This window comes from Opisthocomus hoazin, chromosome 5 (assembly GCF_030867145.1).
Source record: "Opisthocomus hoazin isolate bOpiHoa1 chromosome 5, bOpiHoa1.hap1, whole genome shotgun sequence".
Lineage (NCBI taxonomy): Eukaryota > Metazoa > Chordata > Aves > Opisthocomiformes > Opisthocomidae > Opisthocomus > Opisthocomus hoazin.
This window is the reverse complement of record NC_134418.1, coordinates 34481194-34501661: the sequence shown is the minus strand read 5'-3', so window position 1 is coordinate 34501661 and position 20468 is coordinate 34481194.

The following is a 20468-nucleotide window of genomic DNA, read 5'->3' as shown; positions in this document are numbered from 1 at the left end:
TCAGGATACGGACTACTGTCATGTCCACAAGGATGTTGTTCATTTTAGCCATGGTTCATCTCTTTATCAACAGAGGATAAGTACTTACATGTTTTGCTTCAAAAGATATTTTCAGTAAGATAAAAACAACTATGAAGGCACTTGCTCTAAAAGAATTTAGGGCCACAGATTTGATGTGCACTCAAGATGGCTGTGGAATTTGCCTTTGCTTTTCTAAAAGCAGATCCTGGCTGGATAAAGTGACTGTTGTTACCATCTCTGTTTCTGCTCGGTATCCCTCATGCTATATTTTGAGAAGACCCAGACATAAAGAGCAACATTTTCTAGAAACCAAGAAAAATAGATCACAGATGAATCCTTGGGTCTGTGATCCATTTCAGGCTTACCTTAGGTGAATCCACAGCTGCTGTTAGATTTTGGCCATATATAGTCTGAGAAAACTGAAAACATTTTCGTGTTCTCTTTTCATACTTCCTTAATTTTGCTTTTGGAAATTGATTTATACTGGTGTAAGAGAAAGAAATTACTATAGTCAATACATATGCAAGTTTATGATTGTGGAGTTCACTGTTTGCAATAGGCACAAGCAATATATTTAAGTTAGAAAGTTTACACATGTATGCATGCACGCACATACACAGATCAAAATGTGTACAGGGTAGGAAAGGGTTGTTACAAATATGACTTAAGTTTTTCGTAATGACTGAACAAGACAAATCAGATCCACCTTTATGTTGGGGAGGATGAAAACCCCCTCTGTGTTAATCTGAGAACAGTGTGTCTCTGCCTTGTCTCTGTGAGGAGCAACTGACAGCAGTAAGAAGGCCTTTCATTGATGAGGTTCATTGAACAACCGGCTAATGAAACACAGGATGTGTCTTCCATGTCCACAGACTAACAGAACCATCCCTGTGTGTGAATAAGCTTCTCCGAAGTGTGAGTTACTCATCCAATTTATATTGACCTTGTGGCTTGGATTCCCAAAATAGCTACATTGGGGTAATAGAGTCATAGAATGTTTTGGGTTGGAAGGGGCCTTAAAGATCACCTGTTTCCAACCCCCCTGCCATGGGGCAGGTTACTCAAGACTAGAGCAGGTTGCTCAAACAAATTTTTCGTCTTCTAGATAACAACAACATTAGTAGAGAGGCTGCAGTGGGCAGGCTTCTCATGTCAAATTCTGTTCTTACCTGGGCACCCCACAGAACAGGATTTAGCGTAGAGAATCCCTCATCAGGTAGGTGGTTACCTGCTTTGAAATGAAGTGCTGAATAATAATTCTGACTTTATACTGATTACATGAGCCAACTTCCCTCTTGCACTTTGTTTTCGTGTACTTTTCATGTGTTTTACAAGATGGATCTTGGTGTCTAATTTGGGAGTGTAGGTTCAGCTGGGTGAAAGAATGTCTGGGAGTATGTCTATTTATGGCTGTAGCCCCAAATACTTCAATGTCTTTTGAAAATTGTTTTTAGGCTTCCAAGTCAGCTAGGACAATTTTGTCTTGTCCTGTCAAAGACAGCACGAGATACTGTGTCTGAGTTGCAGCTCTATGTGAGTTGGGCTAGCTGTCATACAAACTGATCATATCACCACCAGGCTGAGGATGCAGGCTTCCTCTGTGTGTTTTTAAAAGTCGTCATATAGTGAGCAGTGATTAAGGGCTTTCCAGCTGAAAAATGTGGACAAATATTAATGACTAAATTGTGGTCATTTTGATTATCTTGTGGAACCAAAGCAGGCCAGTTTCAGAACAAATGAAGAATTGTCTGAACCTGGTTAATAGTATTGTATTTTCATCATATGACAAGGTTATATGTTTACGTAAATATATTCAGGAATCTAAATCTGTTAATCTAATTTCCCCTAGTAAATGGTCAAATTCTCCTATTAATAAAAACCAAACCAAACCAAAACCAGAAAACCAAAAACAAGCCAACAAACCCCACACATATGTCAGAACTCCAGGGTCTTGAACTTTTTAATCTGGTGTCTGTATGTGTGTCTCTTCTACGTTCATCATTTTACCTATGCTTTTGCCCTCTTGTGGATTTTAAATGTAGTAAATACTTAGATTTATGTTATCCAGATTTTAAGACTACACGTCTTTGTAATGATCTTGGGACTAATTTGCATTATCTAGAAAAAAAACAGGAATGCATGTTCTAGGATCTGCTGCATTTCTTCTGAGTGCATTGTTTGACTAAAAGAATTGTTCTAGCCACCCTCTGGTTTAGGAAGTTGTTTTGTTCTGTTTTTACACAGAACAGCATAGCTGCCAGATCTTTTGCATGTTGTTCTCATTTCTCATCCCCTGCTGTCACACAATCACTCTTAAAATTTGACTGTCTCAGGAAACCATGAATTGAAAGATAATGACCAGGCATATGAAATACCACTGACTTATCAAAGCTTTGGGAACTTTTTTCTGAAGTCATAAGGTGAACAGATCAGAGCCTTCTACAGCGTAACACTTTGCTAATACTACCTATAATTTCTATCTAAAATGTTGCTGTGTGTGTAAATTGCTTCAAAATTGCCTCAAAGCTGGAGGCCAGTGGATAACTCCCTGTGCTAAATAAGTACAGGAGAATTAGTGTATGTAAACCTGCAAGGTACAATATAGTAAATAATGCATAAAAATAGAAATCCACACCTAGATATTCAAAACAGTATGTATACATTCTGTGGGTTTCTGAGTCATTCAAATTATCTGTAATTTTCATTGTGTTTCTGTGTTTTAAGCCAATGCAGTTTTGAATTTTGCTACGAAACAAGGAGAAAGATGTCTTATGTTCATAGTGTGCAGCTGGGAACAGAAAATCTCAGCTGATGTAAGATGACTTATCAGACGATATTGTTGTGGCAATATAATGGTCAAAGCAAAATAATTTACATAGTCTCTTGGTTTATATCTTGTCCTTTGACTGTTGTATTTTACAAGAAAGGGGAAACAGATAGCATGGGCTCAAAGTCGGGAATTAAGAAATAAATGTGAAAAGTGAATTCTTGGAGAGAAATTTGAAATAGGTTGCTGGTTTCCTGGAAGTAGGAGGTGTTCTAGCACCGGGGAGCATTCTCGAGGAGCCGTCTGAAGGGCTTTATAACAAAATGGAGGTAAAGACAAAAGCCCAGTCTAATCTTGCTTTTTTCCTCTACAGTTTTCTACCACTGTGGCTGTCAGCAGCTCCATGAGCACAGCAGCCAGTGATACTAGAAAACTGTCTCTGGCAAGAGCTTGCATTGGTCGCACTATTTTATTGGAATTCTGTTCTTTTCTGGAAGCACACAAACTGGCCTACTGGAAATATTCAACGTATTTTTGGTAAAAGCCATGAAACTTTGGGCAAAATCCCATAGTGGAGTCCCTAAGATGTCATGGGGTGTTAGTGGGTGACCATGGGGTCACTGCTTTGCCTGCGTTTTGTGTGGGGGTCACAGTGTGTGCCACCTGTAAGGCCCAGGCTCACAACGTCCAAGGTGCCGATGGCACAGAGGGCGTGCGAACAATCTCTGCACCACAGAATTGGGGGCCTGCCTTCTGGGACCAGTAAGCCCCCAGATAAAGGATGGATCTCTCAGAGCAAGGCTTTGTTCGGTTCTGCGCAACGATGTGGGAAGAGTAACTGTTAAAGCCTATTGTACCGACAGTGTCGATATTGTGGTAACGTCTATGCAGGTATGGTATGTAGCCATCACAAAAGCATGGCTATCTGCATTTTGGCCTGAATGTCTCATCAACTTAACCTCATTCCTCTGTGCTTACGTTTGCATCATTTGCATGATGTTGCAGAATATTTTTTCTGTTTATTTTTGAGAAAGAAACAAAAATATTCAAAGAATGAAATTTAATTTCTTGTTAGTAACTAAACTTTTATCGTGCAGTGTTACTGCCTCGTGTAGACATGGTTCCTAATCTCTGTAATTTCTCAGGTCAAAACTTGCTTTTGTTGTTTTTTCTTTGCTTTTTTGTGGTGTATGTGGTCATTTTCATGCCTGCAGTAGGAGACAGCAGAGACTTTAGAGGTCCCTTTGGTGAATGTGGAAGCAGTAGCTTACTGTAATGAGTAGTGAAACAACAGATAGAAACTGAGAGAGACAGAGACATTGAAGTAAACTTATGCTATTTCTTTGGCAGAGATCACATAGACCACAACTCCTCAACCCAGGAAGATGCTGTTATGCTGTGATGTGTATGGAAGTGGAAGTAAAATTTCATTAGTTGTATTTGAAATTATTTGTATTTGACATTACAGACCATTTACATCTCTTGAAACTGTAAACTCAGTTTTGACTGGTAAGGCTGGTGGTAGTCTCTTCTGTACTTTTGTTTTTTCTCTGTTTAGCATCAGAATTCTGAGGAGAAGGAGCACAAAGCTGATCAGAAGGCTCTGTTTCTATAAAAGCACTTGTAGGTTGAGGGGGGATTGTTATCAGGAGGATTTTATTTATCACAGCTAATAGTAAAGCAATGACTGTCCCACTGGGAAACTTTAAATGCCTGACAATATTGTTAGGGGGAATGCATGATGGCAAATATTCAGTTTCCTAAAAGATCATCTCATTTTCCCTTCTCCCCTGCATTGTTTCATTGACACAGGAGTAGAAAATAAGACTTTTCAGGAGAAGAAGAGTAATTGTTCATCTAGCTCACTCAAAAGGACTCTGATTCAAGCTTGGAGAGAATGTTCCAGAACTGTGGGAAAACTGAAAGAGGTTATACAGGTGTTTTAATGTTTGTCCTGGACTGTCAATCATTTCTGCTAACTAAAGGGTAAGCAAGGAAAGTGTATTAAAATGTATTTCCTTTAAAGGAAAAATAATGCTTTTGAATTGAGATTGTATATGTTGAGAGTAAAAATATGGAAATATAAAGGACACTTAGGAGCTTCCTTTTCTTGTTGTACTATGGACAAGTGTCACCCCTGCAGAATTACTAAGAGATGGTCCAAGAATTATAAGAGACTTCTAATTTTCCACTGTGCTATTTTCATGATTCTGAACTTGGAAGCCAGTGCAATCAAAAAGCCAGAAAATTATTGCAGTGTAAGTATTTGAGTGCTTCAGATGATCAGAAAGGCATGAAGTGTGGAAGGGCAAGCATAATTCCTACGTAAGTGCAATAGTGTCCTTCATAGCATCTTATGAAATGGATTTTGTCACTCTGAGGAGATGGATTCTAAAAATGGATGGATTCTGGAGGCTGAACATGAAAATTTCTGATATCTTACTTTTTCTCCACCTAGGAAAGAGAGAAGTGTATTTTAAAAAAATAAAAGTTGGATTCTCAAAATAGTGCAATTTCTGAGTAGGAGCTCTTTTTTGCATCTCAACTTTCAATTCTACTGAATATTGCAGTCACTTCTCTTTACATCTTTATTTTCAGCACATTTAAATAATCTGTAGGGTTTTAAGTTGTTTTAGCTTGGGTCCATTGTGAGACATTAATATAGCTTTGACAAGGTGCATGGTGTGGAACGTTTTCGTCTATAACACCAGTAAAAACAGATTGGGGAGCAGAGCTTTGTGTGACGTAAGGCACGCAGAAATGTGGATCTTGCCAATTAATCATGGCATACTGCTGACAAATAAGTGACAGTAATTGATGCAGCCCTTTGAGAGACAATCTGGAACTACTGCAACCTGGGAAAGCTCATTTATTTCTCTTCCTTTGCTAAGTTACTGGTGAACAATAGCCCTACTTAATTGCTGCTCAGTGTTGCTTTATAAGGTGCTTTATAAGGTAGCAGTGTCAGTGACAAGCCAGGAAGTAAAAGACTCTAGCAATTAGAGCACTATCTGACAAAGTCTGTTTCTGCAAACTATTTATGGGGTTTTTTTCAGTATATTGGCCACTGAAGGGCTGATGCCATGCATCTAAAGTGTATTTGAATATCTAAATGTGTTCTGTTAGTTTTTCTGCTTGACAGTCAAATTATCAAAATATTTTTATTATTTATGTTCGTCTTGTACTCTTGGGCTGTAGTATCAAAATTTCTAAGGTGTCCAACAGATTCCAGCAATAAAATGTGTGCACGTTGACTAGATCTAACTTGCGCTCTGTGCTTTGTCAACTCCTCTGACTCACAGCCCTAAGACCTTCTGGCATTACTCTAAGAGAATGTTTAGCGGTTTTAACAGGAGGTATGCCAGATTAAGGCAACATATATTCAAACCACTGTCTGCTGCTAAGCTCCTGTTTGCAGAGCATTCCTTTTGTTGACAGCGGGGAGAGAAATCAAGGCTCAGTCCAGAATACTAGAGCAGAGAGATATTTCTGCTGAATTTTCTTTCCAGTAGGCAGTAGCTGCTTCCATCACATTGAGCAAAATTCGCTTCCAGAGCAACAATAGCCTGCCTTGGTTATTACTGGAGTGAGGCCAAAATATTTCATTTCGGTGCAATAATATTTTTACAGCAAAAGAGCTGCTGAGCGGGGCCAGCTAGGACTATCTTATTTGCTGGCAGGGCCACCTCCTACCTAATCATGATTTAGATCTGCTGCCATTTCTGGTAATTATCAGGCTGGTAAAGATAATATTCAAATCCCTGTTAGTCTTGGATAGCTCTCTGATGGTTTCCTTTTTCGCTTTTTTTACCTCTTTTTCTGCTGCAGCAGAACAGGTGTGCCCAGCTCTGAGAAAAAGAGGAGGTAGCCAGACGGAGGTGACATAAATAGCTGTGTGGTAAGAAGCACAAGTAGGAAGAAGGAGCGTTGAGGGCTTCCAGCTCTCTGGTTGTTTCATTAAACAGAAGGGTAGCTGGTCAGGCAGCAACACTGGATAAAGGAACTTGCATAATGACAGACCACCGTGGTCTATAGGAAAGAGGAAGTGTTCAGCAGTTTTTGTGTAAGATTCTGCTGGCGCTTTCGAAAGAAGGAATAATTGCTTCCATTTTGTGGATGTGGGAACTGAAGCACAAGGCAGTTAATTGCCCTGTTTGCTGATAATGCAAACGCTTGCATTTTCCATTGACTGGAACAAGAGCTGCAGTAAGTTATGACCTCTATGAACCAAGCTGATTACACCTGATTTTGCCCAACCTCTGTAGTGATTCAGCAACAGAACAGAATCAAGGTCTAGGTATAGATGTAAAGAGGGGAAAAGTGGAAAGCTGCTAATGAATCAGGTGTTTCCTTACACTAAAATCCCTGCAGTGGCACTGGCAATTTGGATCTTCCTAGTTAAGTACTGCAGTTCCTCTGTGGCCACCAAAGACTGGTGTGAAGACCTGGAGAGAACTGGAAATGCTGCACAGAGCTGAGAAATGTGGATGTAGTCAGCTGCGTGTGAAGTGACCTGGGAAGAGAGGCAGCTCCCACGTTGCCAGAGGGGCTGCACCTACTCCCAGTCTAATTCTCCAGAGTGCCGCAACACGTCAGAGGATAATGCATATTTCACACAGGTATAAATGAGCATGCGCTTGAAAGATTGCCTATACCAACCTGTCCATTTGCATCTTTGTCACCAAGTTTGTGACCAGGTCTCAGAGCTACTGAAATCACAGCATAGAGGTATTTCTGGACACTTAACAAGTTAGCAATATCAGTGAAAATATCCTATAGATGCAACCCCTCCCACAAATTCTTTCCAGGTGATGTACCAATCTCCTTTTGTAGAACAAGGACTTCGGTAACAGGTGTCTATTACTTAAAATACTTCATGATCTTGTGCTGACACGGCCATCAGTCCTTGAGCACTATCATCTGTGTCCCATCTGAAGGGTTTTGAAGCATGGGTCTGCCAAGAAAGGAGCAGTCACAGGGGCCTTTTTCAGCCTTAAAAATCTTAAATAATTCTGCAGAATAGTGGGCTGTATAGTATTGGCATACCCACAAATAAACCTGTACTTAGGGCAGTGATGCACAGAATTGCATGTCTGGGAGTGCCTACAGAGATGGTTTGTTCCATGTAGTGTTGTGGCGGTTGGTCAGTAGTAATTCCTGTCTTGCTGACAGTGTATGAAGGGTAGATCTGTTCTGGACAAACTACAAACTTTTCTGGATTTAGCTTCAGGTTGACAGAGCGCGTTGTACATACATGAGGTCTTTTAGCATGCATCATATCATTTAAGCACAAAACCGAATGAACTATGCTTTATTTTTTCATGCAACTCATCATCCATCTTTTTCTTCTGTAAACACTCTAAATGATGCTTTACTTCCTTTCGTTAAATCTCCAGCTCCTGATTTTTGCACACACCGCCCCCCCAGCTTGTGAGGTTTTTTTCCTTTTTTAAGCTTCTCTCCTCAGTTTTGAAATGCTGTAGGCATTGGTGGCTGAGCAGCAGATTTTTTTTCTTACTTCTATTTGGTGATACTTACTTTTGAACGCGAATTTACCTCTTTAGAATCTGAATTTTTTCCTCGCATCGTTCTCATTGCTCTGATATTGCAGTGCTGTTGCTAGAATAACTAGCAAGAATGTGCTAGCAACAGACTGCAAGAATGTTGTTATTCTCTAGGAGAAAAAGCCAAAATGTGGGGCTTTACAGGTTTCCAGTAAGAAAGGAAACTGATGGCAATATAAAGAAAATCTTCAATAAAATCTTACTTGTTTACAAGGAAGGTACAAAACTCTGTTTTTCTGAATACAGAAAAATTTAAAAAAAGTCTGAAATGTCTTTGAGTGCAATTCCAAGAATTTCTTGGTAGTGGTCACTATAAAATGCTCTCTTTCCATCAAAGCTTTTTTCATTGGGTATATGCACATTATTCTTGCTCTGACTTCCTGACTGGCTTTGGTTTTCTTTTCTCTTGCCTGTATGGTTTTGCCTTCTTATTTTGGATGTACAGATACACAATTCTGCCAAAAAAATATACAGTGAAACACCTCCACCTATGTAGCTCAGGTTTGATGGTGGCCTTCTGTGCAGTTTTGTTTCGCGTGGAAGCATATGTGATGTTTTATCTGTTTGACTCTTTAATGGCTTTATAAAACTATCTTAATTGAAAGTCCAGTGTTATTCCAGCCCATCTAAATGAAGTTTAATCCAGTCTTCCACCTAATGACAAGAGCCTTTTGATCCCACATTTTACACTGTAGTTAGTAGACGCAAAGACGTACAATAACAGAATGGGTTTTCTTGCAGGTTATTTGCACCATCTGCTGTTGTTACTGCATTACCCGCCAAAAATTGCTGATTATATTGAAACAGCTTTCTCTGGTACCAAAGATACTTGAAGTATTTGTGTGGTTGTTCCTGGGGGGAAAGCAGCAGCAATTCACAATTTCTGTGGGACATTTTGAATTTGGTGTGCTTACTCTTAGTGAAAGTACATCTTTGTATGTACATGATGAAGGACCCTGAGGTAAGCGTAGGCTACAAGCAGAAAGACTACAGAAAAGAGATGTTTGTGGAACTTCAGGTAGATTTCCATAGCTTTGTATGTAAATTTATGAGATAATCTCCTGGAGACTAGGAATAGGGTAAATGAGGTGCAGAAGGAACTCATCATTTCATCTAAGCTGAGGTGGTTTGCGTGTGAAATAGAGGGAATCAGAGTTTTAGCTGTTGCAAAAGTCCTGATAAATGCCAGGAGTGTTTCACTGGAAGATTTTACCTTTGTGTTCTCAATTCCACTGAACCTTTCTCTTATTTTAGTAGAATTCTTATAGTAGATTAGGTATGACACAAATTCTGTTTCTCTCTAAGTTTTTTTCCCCTCTTTGCCTTTTCCTTTCAGGATATTGTTGCTGTTACATGTCAGCTTCTCAACCCTTCCTTTCCTGGCTGTCTTTCTCTGTGTTTGGATCTTTCTTCAAGAAATCTGGAAAGATGCACTCATCTATTTTCCTTCCAAGCAGAAGAACAAAAGCGCAAAATGAGTGGTGTATTCCCTGCTGATTTCACAACTTGAACCAATATTTTTCACAGTGTTTTCACAGCCTTCCTCCAGAGGCACCTGCCAGATCTTGATCCCTGCTCAAACTCTCACTGCTGTGGCTGTGCACTGCTGTGGATTACTAGGATAAGATGTGACCTAGGAAAATGTGACTGCAAGTGGTAAAAGCAGGAATGTGTTTCTGTAGAGAAAAGTTAACACTTCCTTTCCACCTGAGTTTGGTATAACATAAGTAATTATGCAGAGTTCAAGGTCCCTAGAAAACTATGTTCTGGTATCTTTGACACACCTTATGATGTATTTTTAACTTTAATGCAATGTAGGTGTCACTATTTCCTGCATGCTGTAGCTGTTTTACTGAACTGCTAAAGTTTTGTTCTTTTTAAACCATGTCTTTCTAACATTTTCAGAGCTACGTGAATAGAGGCAGAGTCAGTATTATTTGGTTCATTTAGAAGACCACATGAGGCTGGCTGCGTGTGATTATGTGCCCAAGCAGTGACTGGGAGTATAGATACTGAGATACTTAGTTCCTTTACTAAGTTCATAGTTATCTAACATTTCAGTATTTCCAAAAGAAGAAGCCAAATGAGACCCACAAGTATTCGTGAGAGGGAGGCGTTTTGTCGGATAATTAAGTGTCAAGTCCTGCTGGAATTTCTTCTCTGCCACCCGCATTGCACAACGATGAGGAGCCCATTGCGTGGTAGTCCCTGTGTAGGCTGCAGCTAGTGGCAGCATTTTCCTAACATGATTTATTGCCTCAGGAAGCTACCAAAGGCAATTACAAGATCAAATTTGGCGTATTTATTGAAAGCATCTGTTAGTAGTGTTGTGATCTATTTTTTTAATATATTATCTGTTTATTGCAGATATTTAATAAAATATATCTTACAGTCATTTTTCCTTAAAGCATCTCCAGTTTGCATTAATGCTGCTTTTCTAAGTGTTGATCAGTCTGCATGTGAGGAGGGCATTGGGTGGATTTTTGTGCCTGTTTTTCTGTTCAGTAAAGTTAGTACTGACACTTGTAAAAGAACATTTGTTCTGAAAACCTTGTTTTCAGCTTGGAATAGTGTTCGGGTGTTATATGAACGGTCAGCATTTTCCTGCCAGTTTGTGCCTGAAACTAAGTGTGACCTAGAGTGTGGTTTTTTTTTTTTTTTTTCTTAGTATGAGAATAGTTCATTACATTGCTAAAATGTTTTGATTTGGGAAAAGACGTTTGCTGAGTGATTTGTGAACTGAAACATCACTGACTGTCAACTGCAAATGTTACTCTAAGAATTACAGTTTTATTTGATGTGTGTGCTGTGGTCTTCTGCTTGTTCTCACTTGCAGCCTGGGATGCTATTTTACTTTGTACTGTTTTGGACCTACCTAGTGAGTTATTCCTAACTAGTGAGCTTACAGTTTAGATCAATAGTAAGAAAAAGGAAGAAAAATACTGTTTCTAGTTTGTGGTTAATAAATGGGGAATGAAATAGTGAATTGGCCTGGCAACACTCTGAAGTCTGTGGCAAAGCTAGGATTTGAAACTGCATTCTGAGTCTGCTATTAGGTTGGACTCCTTGACTGGGAAGAGTTTCAGCTGTACAAAACCTTTTTTTATATAAAGTAGTTTGTCACCTAACAAACCAAGTTGTCTTGCTTTGACATGAACAACTGAGATTTCCTCTTTTGCTGGCGGACTTCATTAACTATGTGGCTTTTTTAATCACCAGGCACTCACCCAAAATAGCCTACACATAGTTGGAGTGTCCTTACTGGTAGGAAGCATGACCTTTTCTCTGATACTGGGCCACCAAAAAGAATGTAGTAAATTTTAATGTGATTGTAACTTAGCCAGCATTTACATAAAAGAAAACAATGATCTTCTTGTTATGGAGATCATTAATGAAACATCAGCATTGGTCTGCAAATGCTACCATGTTGTGATCCAGCTGAAAAAACAGCCTTGTGTAACTTGAGTACATTGCATAACACAGGAAGTGGAAAAGCAAACTAAATTTTCAAGGGTTGTTTACATTTTAACTAGATCCGAATAAAATGTCTACAGCGGATAGCTTTTTGAGTGATTTAACTTATGTGTTCTCTGAAGGAATATCAGTGAGGCTGAATATATTCTTTCTCACGTGTTCAATGCTGGTATTTGTGGTTTCATTTTTCAGCGTGTTAATCTAATGTTTGAAATTTAAATAGTAATGAATTTCAGATAAGTCATGTGGCCCTGTTTCTGTCATTGATTGGAGAAGGGTATGAGTGCTTTGCAGTCAGGATTTGTAGGTGGTTCGAAACTCATGTTCCTTATGCAGTCAGGCGTGTAACTTTGACATTTGCTTACCAGTTAGTCCCTTGAGAGATAAAAGCAGTAAGTTGCATGTTGCGATAGGCGAACTCATGTTCCAGTAAACTCATGGAAACAATAATTTGCAGAATTTGCTTGATATTTTTTATCTAGCTATAGTTCAGTGTGTTTCAATGCCAGTACATTGAAGAAAACTCATTTCCCTCAAATAGTTTTCTTCAGTTTTATCTCACTGTAGAAAGGCAAAGTTGCAAAACTTCTCAAGATTTCAGGAGGAGGCAGTCAATCAATAAATTGTCTAACTATTTCTTATAAGGTCTGCCATTTTCAAAAGTGTTAAATTCCCACGAGGGTCAAGTGTGTAAACAGTGGTCTGAACCTAAGATGTGGCATTCAAGTCTGAATCGCTTGTTAACAGCTTTCTAAATCCTCCCCTGATATTTTTAAACTTCCCAGATCAGAGGTTGCTTTAGGATGAGTTACAGCCTGTGGGAGTTCATCTTGTTATAAAGTTTTTGAAGGAAATTGGACCCAGGCAAAAAAGGGTAAAAATTGAATTTAAAGACTGAAAAATCAGAAAACTGAGCTGCAAAATGAAACTGTCAACTGTTGTTGTGAGTGGTGTGTAAACTGCACAGAGTTCAAGAGACTTATGTTGACTTTTCATTAGCTGAAGATTTGTTTCTGTGACCCAGCTGAAGGGACACAGACATTGCTGACCAAAAAAGATTGCTCAGCATTGAGCAGCAGATTGATACTGGCCCACATGTGAATTGTTGATGGATAGGACAGCCACATTGTGAATTGTATGTTGTCTTTTATTAGTGGGAGACGAGGGGAGGATGCTGTGCTAGTGTGTCTTAGAAATAGCATGGAGTCGTAAACTTTAAATTTCTTATGTACTGAACTGAACAGAATTGAAAGGCACACACTCATTATAGTTTCTTTTGTTATCATTCAAATTAATAGCCATCTGGTGAGTATCAGGTTCAGTGGAGATGTTCCTTAGTTTGGTCAGCCTTCAGTAGATAAGTGAGAGGTGCAGAGGATCTGCGTCTTCTCAGACATTGCTTGGCATTTGGTGTTTTCTGCCAGCAGGGCAGACAATGAGAATGCACTTGGCAATGGATGTAATTGCTGTATACTGTGGGGCTAAAGTAACATTCTCAGCCGATATTGTCTGCTCAAACAAACTGTGTAATATTAAGTATGCATTAAGTATTGTGGTTTATTTGATCAACAGAACTCTCCCATCTTTCCCATCCCTGTGCCCCAAGCCACAGATACGGCAGTGACTTTTCGATTGAGTGAGGACACCACATGATTTATGCTTGCCTGGGGATTATTCTTTGGATTTGGGCTAACTTAAAATTATGTTTTTATAATTATATTTTCCTTTGTTTTCCCCATGTGAAAGAACTCTGCTTTTGATATATATTATTACCCAAGTATTTAAAATATGTGACAATATACAAACTATTTCAAATGGCACAGCACTTGGCCAATTTCCAACTCGGCTTAGATTTATAGGATAACAGTATATTTTATTGGTTTGTGCCAAATCCTTGGTCTGACATGACACTTAGTTAATTTTAACACCCCTACCACCCATCTTTCTATATATAAACCCTGTTTTATGAAATACAGCAAATAGGTGAAAGACACGTGCTTCTTTAAAGGGCTGATTGTTTCAGGGAATATATCCAGGAAGGATGTTAGTTGTTTGTAATACCATTCCAGAGATGAGTGAAGTCTTGCAATTCTTTTGTTGCTGAGGGTACCTTACTCTTGACAAGATCGATATTTTCTCTCGTGCTTGCAGCCTGTAGGGTGCATGTGTTAGGCACGTAACTTCCTGTAGCTCTTGAAGGCTCGTATCAGGAGGAGTCCTGGCAATATAACCAGTAGAAAAATACATTCAGCACAGCAGTGGTTGCCACTTTCGCTTAGAACAGGTACAAGGAGTTGACATCTATTCCTTTTATCCAATATTTCGGTGACTGGAGCACGCACACTGACCTTGGGAAGCTTGGATTTAATTTTGCACTCTGGTTTTCCTATTTTGCGGAGCAATAGCCTGGAATAGAAGAGTTTTTGTTACAGTTTGGGATGTGACACTCTTGAGGAGACGGGGACAGAGACAGGTGTCTCAGTGTTAAAAGGTGGGTTTTGTGGCTGTCTTTATACCTGGAAAAGCTGGGTTTGTAACCCAAGGCTCTGAATCCCAAAGTGCCAAAGGAATCACCCCTGAGTTTCTTTATGAACCTTTGCTTCTTGCACTACAGCAAAGATGGTGTATTAAGAGCCACATAGGACAGAGACAATTTTTAGGTAAAAAAAAATGTACATTTGTTTTGCACTGCACTGTTTTATGTATTTTTTGTCTACTCAGTTCATTCTCCTCATGTTGTTTCCGTGTTCAGATTTGTAAAGGGAATAAAACCCTAAAAGTTTGTAAAAATGGCCGCATTGTTTGCTTATCCTCTTAATTAAGGATGGATTTTTCTTTAAAGTACATAACGTGCATTTTACTAAGAAAGAGAGAAAAAGGCATTTTCAGTGCAAAATGTTGTTTGAGAACTGTAAACTGCTGAATGCCTTATATCCATCCTCAAGTTCAGTGGAAATACTTTAGAAACAGCTATAATCTAGAACTCTGAATAATTTACTGTGGCCACTTTATTCTGTGATCTGTCAGAGCCAGACTGCAGTAATTGAAGCTGAAGTAGCTTAACCACTGAAACTGCATAAGACAATGTGAGTAAATGTATTTCAACAGACTGTAAGAGTTTGATCAAAGTTCTGTGTGTTATCAAAAGTAATTCCCTGTTGTAACAGGAGATTGCCTGCTGATGCACATGTTTTTAACAGATACCAAAGCCTATTTTCTATTATTTTTGCAGGAGGATGAACTTCTGCTCAACAGCCCATCCTTTAGTAGAAGTGAGTTCAAAGAAATGTCGAGCAAATGTCACTAATCCTTTTGAATTAGTGGTGCAAGCTCATGAGGTCACTTGTAAAAGTGATGTAATATGCAGAAAACCTCTGATAACTGAACATGCGTTGTATGTAAAGGAAGAAGCAAACTAAACTGGAACACTGGCATGAAACTGAGCAGCATGTATTCTGTATCCACATGAAAGGTCTGGATAGAAGGCATTTGAGACAAGGACATGGAGCTGTTAGTGTATCTGTTTTTCTGGCTGTAGCATCAAATGTGAATGCATTGTATTCCAACGGTCTGAACTTCACCCTCTTAAAACACTTTTGGACTTGAGGAGATTTAGCATTAATGGCACAGTTGCAAATAATTGGAGGCATTTTGCTTGTTTGCTTGTTCACCTCTGTGATCAAAAATATTACATTTGTGGATCTTGTGATATGCATTTAGTGACATGCCATGTACTAAATACCATTCGGCATTTCTCTTTTTTTTTCCTCCTGATTTTTTTTTTTCTCCTGAGTGGGCTAAGAGGTTGCATGCAAGAATTCTGATGCTTCTTGCAGTTGTATTAAAATGCACAAATTCATTCTGTGTTGGTTAAAACTACTCAAATTAGCATGCTATAAATTTATCATCTTTTTTTTGAACTAAGCAGAACACATACCCATTGAGCCTGGTGCTTCATGACATTTAACCCTTTACATTTGCTGCTCAGGTTTCTCTATAAACCTGTGCTCATAATTAGGACGAAAGTAACTGGAAAAGGAGCGCAAAGACCTCTGCAAAGTTAGCTCTGATTTGGAGAGGCCATAAGGTGCTGCTCAATACTGTGTAGATTAACTAGCATTGATGCTTGAAGCAGTAGAGCCTAGCTCTTAGCCTGAGTTAGCAAACCCACTTTTCAGGTGGTCTTAATTTGGGAAAGGGCTTTGCAGTCTCAACTGTACAGTTTCCAGGGTTGAAGGTAGCTCAGTGTATTGTAGCTTTGGGTGTTTGCTTTGCAGTCCATTCTGCAATGTAAATTCCTCTGTGATTTACTTGGAGGAGGGACAAAACATTGTCTGCACCTAGAAATAAAATGAGATTACATTGACTGTAAGATACATCCTGTTATTTTAGTGCATATCCAGCATGGAATGACTGATTCATTGCTTGCTTGTGCTGGATGTAACTATTTTATACCACTGCAAAATGAGTGTAAAACCCATGGCTTACACTGGGAGGTATTTAAGTGCAGTTCACTTTTGTATTTATGGCTCTGTCTACGTTTCTCAGTTTAGTGGAGCTTTCAATGCAAAGCAGCTCTGGCAGGCAGCCCAGAGAGGCTGCCCAGTCTGGGTAATGGGCAGACTGGGATTCTTACTGCCTTGCGTTGTACCCCAATATCTAGTCATGCTGTACACTGTGCATGTGTGGACAGAAATGGTGAATGAAGACTGTAATATTCTGTCCTTTCTAAAAACTGAATACTTTTGGAAACTTATGATATAGGTATGTGTAATACCTGTCTCCTCAGATGTAAATGGCAGTTTAAGTGAGGAACTTTGTACAATATAGTTTGTAAATTGATTTATTTTGATGATCAGCTGTGGTGATATCTTAGAAAATCAAACTGAAATCACTTAAAAAATATTTCTCAGGAAATAAATCTTTTGGTATCTCCAAGGCATCAGTGTTATTCTCCATGCTCAGGATGAACAAAGAAATAAATTCTTTACGTTCACTGGAGTCACTTCTTTTTTTCAAGTGCAGCGAAGAGCACAGTGCCTCCAAAACAGCTAAGCATTACTGTGTGCAGAGTATGTGTTTGGGGAGCAGAGCTTTTCACCCATTAGCTGTCCCTAAATACATCAGTTGGAATTAGGTGTCAAGGGAGTCAGTAACGCTGAAATTCAGAGGGAGATGCCAGCGTTGGCATAGGAAGATTTCTGGTCCTGGAGCCTTCCCCTCCCAGAAGATGATCTTCCACTCCCAGCTGTCCCCTGTGCTCTTGCTCACACTCTTACATTACTAGTGTGGGGCAGGCAGTGAAAACTTCATTTCCCATAATATCTTCAAGGAAATCCATGGGATTACCACCACCTGTTACCACTGTGCAGCACTCAGATGCTGTTCCACTCTGTGAGGCGAGATATAAACTAATGCAAATGTGAATGACAATTGCAGGAGCGGATGGCTGCAAGAGATCCCTGCAGGTGGGATTTCCTGCCTCAGGATCCCTGTCTGGATATCTCGGAACTCTACACCTCAGTCATGTTTTTCCTCTGTTTATTTTCCCCCTTCGTCTTTGTGTACCTTTTCTGGTCTCTTGTTTTCAAATTGTTTTCATAAAAAAAAAAAAAACCAACCCAAACCCTACCAACAAACAAAAGTTGAATTTATTGTAACAGATCTGAATGTACAGACTCTGATATTGGTGAGGCATACACTGTGGGTGGGATTCAGTTGCTTAAGCATTAAACCCCGTTGTGCTCTGGAAGATGCTGTAGGGCAACTCACTTGGGTCTGCATTTGCCTAGAAGGGCACAAGGTCCTGTCTCATTTGTCAGCCTCATGGAGACATTTTCAGATGCCCCAAGGCAGCTGAAGTGCCACTGGATGCCTATCTTTACACAACTGAATCTCACCTGCAGTGAGGCATTGCTCTCTGTGCAAAGGCTGTGAGAAAGTTTCCTGATGAGTTTTTTTGACAGAAATTTGGGGGTCTATTTGTTCTCTTGTGTGGTGTGTGCCTTTGCTGTGGGCAGAATTCCCAACGAAAGCTTGGTTGTTCAGCTCATGGCACGCTCGCACCCTGCCAGAGGGGAAAGAAGCAGTTCCTAACCAGTTCCATAGCAGCAGCTTACACTGGTGACTCCCATACTCTGTTGTTCATTATTGCCACTTATGAAGCCTTGCATTTATAATGGAATAATGTGCTCTTTGGAGGATGGTTTCCACTGTTTCTGAGTCTTACTTTTTGCCAGAAAAAAAGAAAAAAAGGAACAATTAGTAGAATAACAAGCAATAGCAGGAACGTTTATCTTCCTGTCATAACCCAAAATTATTATAATACGAGTTCATCTGGAAATTGAATAATTGTTTCTTGTTTTCTTACTGATCTTAGAGCAAGTAATGAGAAGACACAGAAGACTTGAATGTTGTAAAAGAAAGAAGAATATATTCCTGGAAAAATACGGAACAAATTGCTGTTCTGGCCCCTTCTTTTTGTTCTCTGCCTTGCCTTGTGCAGTCTGTGGAGAGTGCATACGGATTTAGTTATAAACGCAACCCTCGCTCCTGTGATCATCTCCACATGGGGGCAGAGGGTTGTCTGTCTATCATTTTTGCTGGGTGGGGGTATTAATTTTGAAAAGATCTGGGTAACAGACAGTTTATATGTTTCTGATATTTCTTAATGTGGTTAGGGTGGCTTGTGTTTCCCTCGTGTCACTGAAGAGGGGATTTTCAAAAGTGCTTTGTTGGTCAGAGTCTGTTCCTATTAAAGACATCAGGGAGGCTTTCCTGGGTGTAATGGAAGTTGAAATTGGACAATAATAATCATCCTTTTAAAAAATCTTCTCGTCCTTAATTTAGTGGATGGTAGGTAGAACAGTTGAAATGAAATCCTTGGTATGCAGGCAGCCTGTCAGTAGCTGCTAACATGTATGCCTCAATTCTGCACTGAGAAATATCGGTACTGGTGTGTGCTGACCAAAACTATTGCTGGACAATTTTTGTTGCTGGGCAAGAATGGAGGGAAAAGGGAAACAGAGGGTAGAATAGATTTTGAGAACATAGATGATTATCTCAAAATCAAATTGGAAATTGCTCTTTGTTTTGTTACTTATCTACAGGTATTCTTAATTTCAGTATTCGCTTGTCATTATACCCCCATCTTTTGCTATGATTTATTTCACAGTATGCTTAAGCAGCATCACAGAATCACAGAATGGTAGGGGTTGGAAGGGACCTCTGTGGGTCATCTAGTCCAACCCCCCTGCCGAAGCAGGGTCACCTACAGCAGGCTGCACCAGACCATGTCCAGGCAGGTCTTGAATATCTCCAGAGAGGGAGACTCCACAACCTCCCTGGGCAGCCTGTTCCAGTGCTCCGTCACCTTCAGAGGGAAGAAGTTCTTCCTCATGTTCAGACGGAACTTCCTATGCTTCAGTTTGTGCCCGTCACTGGGCACCGCTGAAAAGAGTCTGGCCCCATCCTCCTGACACCCACCCTCGAGATATTTATAAGCATTTATGAGGTCCCCTTGCAGCCTTCTCTTCTTCACGCTGAACAAGCCCAGCTCCCTCAGCCTTTCCTTGTAGGAGAGATGTTCCAGTCCCCTCACCATCCTCGTAGCCCTCCGCTGGACTCTCTCCAGTAACTCCTCATGTTTCTTGAACTGGGGAGCCCAGAACTGGACACAGTACTCCAGATAAGGCCTCACTAGGGCAGTGTAGAGGGGAAGGAGAACCTCCCTCGACCTGCTGGCCACACTCGTCCTAATGCACCCCAGGTTGCCATTTGCCTTCTTGGCAGCCAGGGCACACTGCTGGCTCATGGTTAACCTGTCGTCCACCAGGACGCCCAGGTCCCTCTCCACAGAGCTACACTCCAGCAGGTCTGCCCCAAGCCTGTGCTGGTCCATGGGGTTGTTCCTCCCCAGGTGCAGGACCCTGCACTTGACTTTGTTGAACTTCATCAGGTTCCTCTTTGCCCAACTCTCCAGCCTGTCCATGTCACGTTGAATGGCAGCACAGCCTTCTGGTGTATCCACCACTCCTCCCAGTTTTGTGTCATCAGCAAACTTGCTGAGGGTACGCTCTGTTGCTTCATCCAGATCATTGATGAGTAAGTTGAACAAGGCTGGGCCCCTGGGGAACACCACTAGTTACAGGCCTCCAACTAGACTCTGCGCTGCTGATGACAACCCTCTGAGTTCTGCCATTAAGCCAGTTCTCAGTCCACCTCACCGACCACTCATCCAGCCCACACTTCCTGAGCTTCCCTAGGAGGATGTTACGGGATACAGTGTCAAAAGCCTTGCTGAAGTCAAGGTAGACCACATCCACTGCTCTCCCCTAATCATGCAATCATGCATGGTTGAAAAAAATTTATATAATTTATACAGTATATGAATAAAGGATGTTGGTGGGGCAAGTCCACCTAAGTCAACTAGAACACATAAAGTACAGAAGAGATCTGAAAGTGTATTTTATGTTTCTTCTCAGTCATCATATTGGCTATGACATGGATTGTGGCTCACACTAGCAATATGTTACCTGTAACACAAAATGTAATATGGACGTAACATTCATAAGTAGTGCCTGTTTCCAAGGAGAAGTTAAAAGGAGAGGAAGTAGACATCCGTGAAGCACTCATGGTTTTTG